We start from the raw sequence: 9,677 nt of genomic DNA, 5'->3' as shown, positions 1-9,677 counted from the left end.
ATTTACATACAAAAGAAACCTCTGTTCCCACAGAACATATACATTCCTCATTTTGCAGCCTGTCAAGTCAGAACTTTTGCATTCTCCCCTACTCTGATATATAAAATGATTTTTTGCTGACATGGTTTGCCTTACACACAGGAGAAGAAGCAACAGTATGTTGGCAGTGTGGAAAAGGCAGATACAAGGGCTCCCAGTCCCCCAGATCCCACCCCCACCCCCACTCCAACTATGATTTAGTGGATAAGAGAGTCCCTACATTATGGGATGGACTTTGTAAAGTGTTACAGTATCCTTTGGGTAGATTCTGAGAAGGGGCTGGAGAGGAAAGCATCAACACTCCATGCTTCAGCAGGCTTTGGGGAGCTCCAGAGGCAGGTTGGCTGTGGACACATGGTATTGCACCTTGGTGTTGACATAGCCCTGCTTCTTGGTGCAAGTGAAGTCGAAGCTGGCTTTTGTGACAGAAATGCAGGTTACACTTCTTGCACTGGAGAAACACCAGAAGCAGAGTATTAACTATTATCAACTCAAGAGACGCATCATTGTTCACAAAGACCTAGGGCAGGAATTGTCTCTATGAGGGTCAACACAGCTCTTGAACATTGGCTTCTGCCAGAGGTAAGTATTGCACAAATATCCTGGCCTCCCATTCCAAAGTGTCACTCTTGCCTTCCCCTGGCTTGAGCTATCCTTCCCTGACTTAACTGAAGAAGTACAACAAGTCTATCCAAAAGATAAGTTCAGATAGAAACTCTCCTAATTATTAACACATTTGTGAATTTCTCTAAGATAAAAATAATCCATCCTTCCTTTAAATCTCAGAGTTACAGCCTTGCCCCACAGAATCCATCTGTACTAACATCCTCATCAGGTAGATAACATTTTGAAGGCAGTGAGTACTTCTCACCAAACTCTGTACTCCTGTTACCAAGCAGAACACACTCAAAAAATTCTCCGAAAACAATTGGACAAATGCATTACACCAGTCTAAACTCAGGGAATTTCTTGAGTCAGAGGACCTTTTTTTTTTTTTTTTGGTCTTTTTGAGACAGGGTCTCCCTGTAGCCCCAGCTGTCCTGGAACTGCTATGTAGACCAGGCTGGCCTTGAACTCACAGAGATCCGCCTGCCCCTGCCTCCCAAGTGCTGGGATTAAAGGCGTGCGCCACCACGCCCGGCTGGAGGACCTTTTTTTAAATGAAGTATTATAGATTATCCCTTTGTGGATAAGACCTTCAATTAGATAAACTAGCAAACCATTAGCAAGTACAGCTGTTATTCACAATGATTCAAGGAATGGGTGATAAGAGTTTTAGTAGGAAAACTTACTGAAAAATAAAATGGATAACTAAACATAATTGGGTAGATTGTATCAGATCCTGGAGCATAAAGGATATATTTAGATGAATAACCAAATCCACATGTAATACAGACTTCAGTTTATAATTATCAATTTTGGTCCATTAGTTGTAACAAATTCATCTATAAAACTAAAACTGTTCTATAAAACTAAAACTATTCTAAAGCAAAATGGATGGAGAACATGTTTTACAATAAAAACAGAAATATATCTAGAGCACTAATTAATTAACTAATTAAAAGAAAGGGTAAGACAGTGAATAAGGGGCCCTGCTCTTGAGAGACATAAGCCCACTGCAGCTGTGTCACCCACTGCTACGAATCCTGGCCACATCATTTTTCTCTCGCAGCTTTAACTCTCCTTTCCACAAGAAATTGGGTCAATAAATGCCATAGGTCACTTTTCAACTCTTATAGCCTCTGCAACTAAAATTCTATGTGCTTGAGCAACCCAGAGCACTGAATAAATTTATTACTTTAGCATTACCACCTTATTTTGAGGCTCACTTTACAGATGAGGAAATTAAGGCACTAAGAGATAAATAATGAACTTTCCCAGAAGCAAAGGGCAAATACAAAGATATTCACTAAAAGCCTTAGGAACAAGGAAACAAGAACGCTTTTCAGGTTGACATCTGGATGTGAATGAAGTATTCATTGATTAGTTCTTCTGCCCAGAAGCACCTGACATGCTGCCATCAATGCCTCAAAGCAGGCACACGCACTACGTAAAAAAATCAGTGTAGCTACGTTCCAATTGTACTTTATGTCCACTGAAATTTAAGTTTCCCATAATTAGCACTGTCACAATTTTAACTTGGGCAATATTCAAAGTTTAACCATCAGGCTGTAGCTTACTGAGACTTTGTTCTAAGGCATGATAATTCTAACAGCCTCTTTTTAGCAATGCACTACACAGATAGGTAACTTTCTTTTCTGAAATGGCTCTCTCTGTGTTTTGTTTGGGCGTTTTTTCATACCATACTTTTCTGATTGTTTTCCTACTGCTTTTTTTTTAAAAAAAATTATTATTTTTATTTTATGTGTATGCGTGTACTACCTGCATGTAGGTAGGTGCACTTGAGTCACGCAGTGCCCTCGGAAGTCAGAGGGTGTCACATTCCCTGTAACTGGAGTTACAGATGGTTGCCAGCTGCCACGTGGGTGCTGGGAATTGAATCTGGGTCCTCTGCAAGAGCAGGCAGTGCTCTTAACTGCTGAGCATCTTGCCAGCCCTGCTCTCCTACTTCTAAGACTATTCTTTTGTTTGTTTTCTTTTTTCTGAGACAGGGTCTCCCTGTAGCCCTAGAACTCACTGTATAAACCAGGCTGGCCTGGATCTCAGAGAGATCCTGCCTCTGCCTCCCAAGTGCTGGGATTAAAGGTGTGTGTGACCATGCTGGGTCTATGATCACTTCTCCTAAACACCTAAGCTACTCTTAAATATACATCTAGCCTCATGTAGAGGTTCACAGTGGGCACTTGGCAAGTATTTGTAGAATGAATGAATGACCCCCAAATCTATGTCTCCATAGGCTTCACTTTATTCCTAAGGGTCAAGTTACCCAGAACAATGCCTCCATTTCAAAGATAAACACACTAAGGCCTGGGAGTGTTAACTGGGGTGGCTATGATAATCAGGCTCAGACTCAGGTCTCCTGACCATTATGAGTTTAGTCATCACCCCACTGTGTTCTAGAGATTCAAGCAAACGGCTCTGCTGCCCACTTGCTCCACGCTTCTCCCTCCCTGGCCAGTCAGTGGCCACAAGGCTTACATACAAGTAAGGTCTCTCCCCTGTATGGATGCACAGGTGGCTCTTTAGAGTCTGAAGGTGCTGGAAGCGGGTGCCACAGATTTCACAGGGATAGGGCTGCTCTCCAGCGTGGATGAGCACATGAGCACGGAGATGAGCCACCTGAAGAAGGAGCACAGTGTGAGAGGGGCTGCCAGGGAGCACTGCAGGCCTACCACTGGGTCCTCATACCCACACAGTCCCTTTTCCCTGCTGTCCTGCTCACCTGTACAAATCTAGCCCCACAGGTTTCACATTTGTAGGGCTTCTCTCCAGAATGAATTCGAATATGGGTCTTCAGGTTGGCTTGCCGGTTGAACTGTGCCCCACAGATGTTACAGGGATAGGGTTTCTCACCTATAACTAAGACAAACAGTAAAAGCAAACCATATTTAATGGAGGTTGCCAATGACTGTCCATTTCAAGGCAGCTACCTCTCTCCAAGGCTATTTATGCCTTCCATTCTCTCCAGTGAGGTCACAGAGAGAATTTAGGGGCCTGCCACTCTTGCTCATACATACACTGGCACATCTGGTGGGGGACAAGGCCAAGAAACAAGCAGTGGCATGGTGGGATGGAGACAATACTAAACTTGGGACATGAGGGAAAAGGTTCCAGGAAGCCTGACCTGCAAAACCTGTGTTGTCCTTAGGGTCATCTGCCTATGGGACTTGAGCAAGATACTGTCCTCTGGGCCTCAGTTTTCTTCTCTGAATGGGCAGGGCTGATCTAGATGACCTGGGAAGATTCCTCTGGCTCATATAGGCTAACACAACAAGCCACTCACCAGGGAGATACAATCAGGCTGCTCTAGTTTCTCTTTCAGAACAAAGGTGCTTTTCCACTTGTGGCAACTACAGCTGTATTCCATTTGCAAATGGGTTTGAGCAGAGGACAGCAGAGGCAACCAATCTAAGGACTGGGCCTTCCACCAAGGAAAGTTTCTAGGATGAGGACAGCACCACTTAAAGTTCTGAGAGACAGTGAATAGCCATGACAATCAGGTTGTGAGAAGCTCCCTGGAGAAGGAATGTGAATTGGTTTGATAAGTGCTTAGAGGGCATCAGGAGGCTTTTCATTTTAACTGGCTTTACCAAAAGCCAATCCACTTGGCTTCTGTTGTATACCGGAGTTCAAAAAAATCACCAGCACCACTTAAGTAAAAGCAGCAAGGTAAATTTTATTATGTCAACCAGTCAGGCTATCTCAGGAGTAGAAGCAGCCCTGAGCATTGATTGATCAGAGTTTTTATAGGGTTACAGAAAGCACTGTATGAGCAAAATATCTATGCACCAATCAGGTTTGTGCAACATAGCAGAATTCTAATTTTAGTAATCAACAACTAATTATTATACAGACCAGTGATGTAGTCACATAACTTGGCATTCAACTTTGTAACCTTAAAATTAGCCAACTGTCCTAGCCATAACAAGTATAGTACAAAAGCCAGAGTCAACAACTTGCAGGTGGTCATACAATAACAGGATAACAAGGGTGGTCTTATGTTTTATGTCAAGGTGACCTAAAATAGCAAGCAAGTTACAGAAGTGAAAACAAGCAGTTAGCCAGATGTAAAATATCTGGAATTAACACATTCCATGGGTTTGTGGTTAGGACATTTTCTCAAGGCCCGAGGTTGCCCCCCTTTTCCTTTTGGTGTGGAGCAAAGTTACTGTAAAAATAGCTCTGAACAAAATGGAATAACAAGTTAGTTTGCTGAGCCAGTTCACCTTCACCTCTCTAAACCTCTCTGTACTTCTATCTCCAAAGTCAGGATAATAATCACTGTCCTTCCTACCTCACAAGAGCACATTATACAGCACAAAATAAAATATGATGTATTATGGGGATGTGAGACACAGGTCAAATTCCATTATACTTTGAAGTCCCTGCAAGAGGGATTAATGATGAAGATTCCATGGTTATCTTTGCACCTACCTGGATTTCATGTCTCCAAAACCCATCTGTGACACTAGGACACTAAAGATGGAAACAGAGGCCCAGAGAGAAGGACCAAGATAATCATCCCAGGGACAGGTTGGGACAGTCCCTCCTCTCCCTCTGACTAAAGATCTATAATCCTGTGTCAAACCTCTCACTATAAGCAATTCAATTTCTTTCTTTTGTTATAACAATTTGAGAATGGTACATCACTGTAATAGAACCCCAATGATATATTTGCTAGGTCATAGAAAAACCATAGCAAGAAGTGGGTAAAGAGTAACACTTTTTACCTGGTTAAACTGAAGGTGCCAATACTGACTATACAGAAACATTCACTTTCAATTTAACTAACTTAATTCAGCAAACATTTTCTGAGTACTTCCTTCATGCTAAGGACCTAGTAGGACCAATGAGAGATGCAGGGATGAGTAAGGCAGATGCTTCTCCACAGGGAATCAGCACCCTTCTTGGGAACACTAACATGTACCCAGGGAAGGGTAGTGGTTTGGGCACAGACAGGTTGAGAAAGCCCTGAGAATTAGAGTTAGCCCTGCAGGCCACCTGTATGGGAATAAAACTGAAGACTGCTTGGACAGTGTGCTTACCCCAGATCAACTCCAATACTTGACCACTTGTTTTGATTAGTCCACTTCCTGGGAGATGGAGAGGGAGGCTGGTGATTGCTGGTGATTTTAAGTGCCAGTAGACTTCTAATCGGGTCATCTCTCAGAGACAACAGTACAATAAAATGGAAATACAAATCCCATTGAGTACAGGGGTCTCCCTTCCTCCAGGTATGAAAACAGGCGGGCAAGAAAGGGACTCACCACAGCTAGAATCCCAGTACTCTGACTGAGCCTCTCCCATCTCAGGGAAAGTGGGGCCAGCAGTATGGAGGCAGACCTCTGTATGCTGAGGGGACTGAAAGCCACAGGATGTGCACTTTGGGGGTGCATGTAGTGTGGTGAGTGGCTCTCACTGCTGCTGCAGGGTGAGACAGTCAGGGACCTGTGAGTGGGAGCAAAAAGACTCAGCAATCAGTAGGGGAGAGGGCCAACTATCCCCACACCAACCTCTCCTCTCTGTTCAAGCAAGCCCAGTGACCAGCACTGCCCTCCCAAGCTCAGGGGATTGGGGAGGTGGCTCACAGTCCTCCTCAAGCCTGCCTTCTCTGGCCTGGGTCAAGGAGAGCCCAAACCCCACTCCTGGGCCCAGTTGCTTCTCCTCAGAACTGGTGCCCACAGTCTCTCTTAGTCTAAGAGAGGAATTCCCTCTACATCAAGATCACAGGAAGTGCCATTGGAGTCTGTGGAATGCTTGTTTCCTACACAAGAGAATGATCTCTTGCTATGAAAAACAAAATGAAACAAAGTAGGACTATAATGTAAAACACTTCTTTTTTAGGCCAATTCGCTCTAGTACTAATTCCACCCTCCCTGTGGCTTGGCATTTCAGATAAGAGAAAAAGAAAACAGCCCTGCTCACTGCATCCATCAGAGGCTGTGGCCCTAGAACTGTGCTCAGGTAATCCCTGACCTTAGACCCAGTGGGGCTCTGAAATTACCAGTTAACATGTTATTGAGCCGGCTAGCTTGGGGGATGGTAGAGTCCTCAACCTCTGTATGCTGGCACTGAGCCTCCTTGGGGACTGGAGATCCAGGTTCCCAGGCTCCATGGGTGGCTGGCATGTGGGTGGGGCAGGGTAGGCTTGAGGGGAGAGGCGGCCTAGCTCTGCTTGCTCAGGCCCCTTGGATTTGGCATTCTGGTTGAGACTGTTGAGCACGATGAACTTGTACTTCTTCCAGTTGCAGGCTTTGGGGTCAGTAGGGCTCTTGCCTGAGCGGGAGCCAGAGGCCTGAAGGATGCAGGCATTCTTGCTAATGCAAGACTCTGTGGGTGAGTTGGGCTGGCAGTCAGATTTCTGGGGACTCTAGGGACTAACCAGACCCTTCCGATTCAAGGGCACATTGAGGGCTCAAAATTCAGGGCAATCTGATCCTCTGAAGAGGTTCTCTCTGCTTCTTTGCTGGTCTTGTCTCAGGGGAGGTACATGGCATTCTGGGCAGAGGGGGCAGCCAGCTTGGGGCCCTCAGCCCCATTGTAGTGCATGTCACTCTGTGCCTCCTCTGGGATTGCCTCCTTGGGTAAGTAGATGTTACTGTGACACAAGCTGGGGGCCACTTTAGGGCTGGACGGCTGTACTCACTAGGGACCGGCCTGGCACTGTTGCAGGGAAGGGTTTGCTCCTTCGGGAAGGGGTTGGCACAGGCATGTGAGCATCTCTCAGCTCCTTATCAGAGAAGAGGAAACTGCTGAGCGGGAGATGGCTGTACATGGGATATGAGGCTGGCAGTGTGGACAGGCTGCGGTAGAGGCTAGGGGCAAAGGCTCTGCTCTCACACCCAGTAGTATTTCTTAGTGGAAGGTTGTTCTCCACAGTCTCACAACTTCGATAGGCCATGATGTCTTGGGGCATCAGTATCCAGCTGTTGAGGAACTCTTTACCAGGAGGCTTGAGAGCAGGGACCATCACTGCTTCACTATGGGGAAAAAAGATCCAAAATTAGAACTGTTAAGCAGATGACCTTCCAGTGACACTGTTATATAACTGCATCTGTGCTTGAGTCAGCTACACATAGATGTGACTCTGGAATAGGGAAACACAATTATTAGGCATTTATACTTTGAAGTCTAGCAACCTAGGCTACAGTTGGGGAAACCAAGCCACGCAGAAGGGAAATGAGTTACTTGCACAGTATGTGTCTGATTGGGCATGATCTTGTAAAACAAGACATATGAATGCATGTCTGGGAATCTATAATTCTGATGTTGCAGAATGTTATGGCTTTCACAAAGCTTTTTAAAGCCCTCATCTCATTTCACACATGCAAAATCATACAAAGAAGGAAAAACAAGCATTTTATACACACAGAAACAAGGAAGGAAGAATGTACATAATGCCTATACTACACTCTCAGAGGGTTCCCTATATACAAAAAGGAGAATGAGAATAGGCAGTGAATGTCAGTGCAAAAAGCCTTGGCTCTGGAGCAGCCAGACCTGATTTGAAACCCAGCTCTGCTGCTTATGGGCTCTATGACCTGAAGCAAGTACTTAATCATTCGGAGCACAAGCCCTGGCCTGTAGAAAGCACTTCCAAATGATGGCAATGATGGTCTTGCCACCATTATCACCCACATAAGACAAAAAGAACTCACTATAGACACATAAAGGGACTTATGTGGGTGACAAAAGTAGGCCAGCTCAACATGATCACAGTTAATAGTGCTAGAACCAGAACCTTGAGAGGTAAAATGCCAGATTTCAAGGGACTATAAAGCAGGACATTTCAACTACCCAAGGTCGACTGTGTGGCTCCGAGAACATGAATTTTTAGTCCTATGAAGTGATCAAATACAGCCTAGAAACTTCTGTTAAGAAGGCAATCACCCTAGAGTTGCTGAGTCAAGTGTTCTGAAGAAGTCAAGCCTTGAGTCTCTGCTCCATTTAGCAGGGTTCTTCATTTCCTTGGCTCCTTGCAACCTCACTTTCTAAAGATGCTCAAGTTTCCTATCCTTTAGGTAGGGGTTAGACCCAGTGGAATAAATCAGTTCATCAAATATCCACCCAAACAGGAGTGTGATGATACAGAAGAAAAGCAATGCAGTCCCTATGAACTTGAGCAGCTCACATTCTGGTAGGGAGCTAAGGTACTTATGTAAATAGTTGAATAAAAATCTAAAAGATAACTAAAATACATACGTAAATACTAAGAGGGAAGGAAGGTCAGAAGGAAAAGCGTAACACTTAACGTGAAAGAAGAGCTGAGGAAGGAGCGGTCAGAACAACCTCCATAGAAGAAGCATCCATGTTTAGCCTTGAAGGATGGGTGAGATGAAAGAAAGGGACTACAAGAAAACGGGGTAGTAATGCACAGGACACACACACCTGGGCTGCTGCAGAGTGAGGTCTGCCTAGAGTGCAAGAGTGAAGAAGGGAAGGTGCAAGAGTGAAGAAGGGAAGAAGTAGGTGATAACTGTAGAAAGGTAGACTGTACCATATTATAGGGGGCTAGTTTCTTGAGCATGCATGATTTCTGATCTGGAACAATGCTTTTTGTGTGTCCAAGGCTTCGACCTAGGTAGCAGCTCACCTTGCCTTGATGAGCTTCCTGCATGTGTCCACAATGTGCTCCATCTGCAGGTACATTGCTGTGGCCATCACAGCCATGATGTTGCCTTCCCGCAGGTTGAGCCGAGATGTGTACATGAAGTCCAAGAGTATACGAAACCTCTCAGGGTTGATCTCAGGATCCAGATTGATCACACTAAGGTTGCATTTCAGCTGGTTAGTGAAGATGCTGTACAATAGGCCACTATAAAACAAAGATGCACCTACAGTAAACACAGAATCCAATGTTTACAGCACTACTGTGTACCTTGTCTTCCAAGGGCCCAGACCCAGAACTCCTGTGGCAATTAAGAATAACTTCCGCTTATGGAAAACCTACTGGAGGCCAGAGATTCTTTAACATATTACATGTTTACATTAATCTATGTTCCTCCAAACCTGCAAAA

General features: G+C 44.7%; 1 pseudogene; it reads right to left on the bottom strand.

Moving 5' to 3' along the window:
- Nucleotides 1-268: 268 nt before the first annotated feature.
- On the bottom strand, nt 269-9,475 carry LOC103735098 (annotated as a pseudogene).
- Nucleotides 9,476-9,677: the final 202 nt, after the last annotated feature.

This window comes from Nannospalax galili, unplaced genomic scaffold (assembly GCF_000622305.1).
Source record: "Nannospalax galili isolate Female #2095 unplaced genomic scaffold, S.galili_v1.0 scaffold177, whole genome shotgun sequence".
NCBI lineage: Eukaryota > Metazoa > Chordata > Mammalia > Rodentia > Spalacidae > Nannospalax > Nannospalax galili.
Note: the sequence above shows the minus strand (reverse complement) of the source record. Positions and strands in the feature narration are given on the sequence as shown.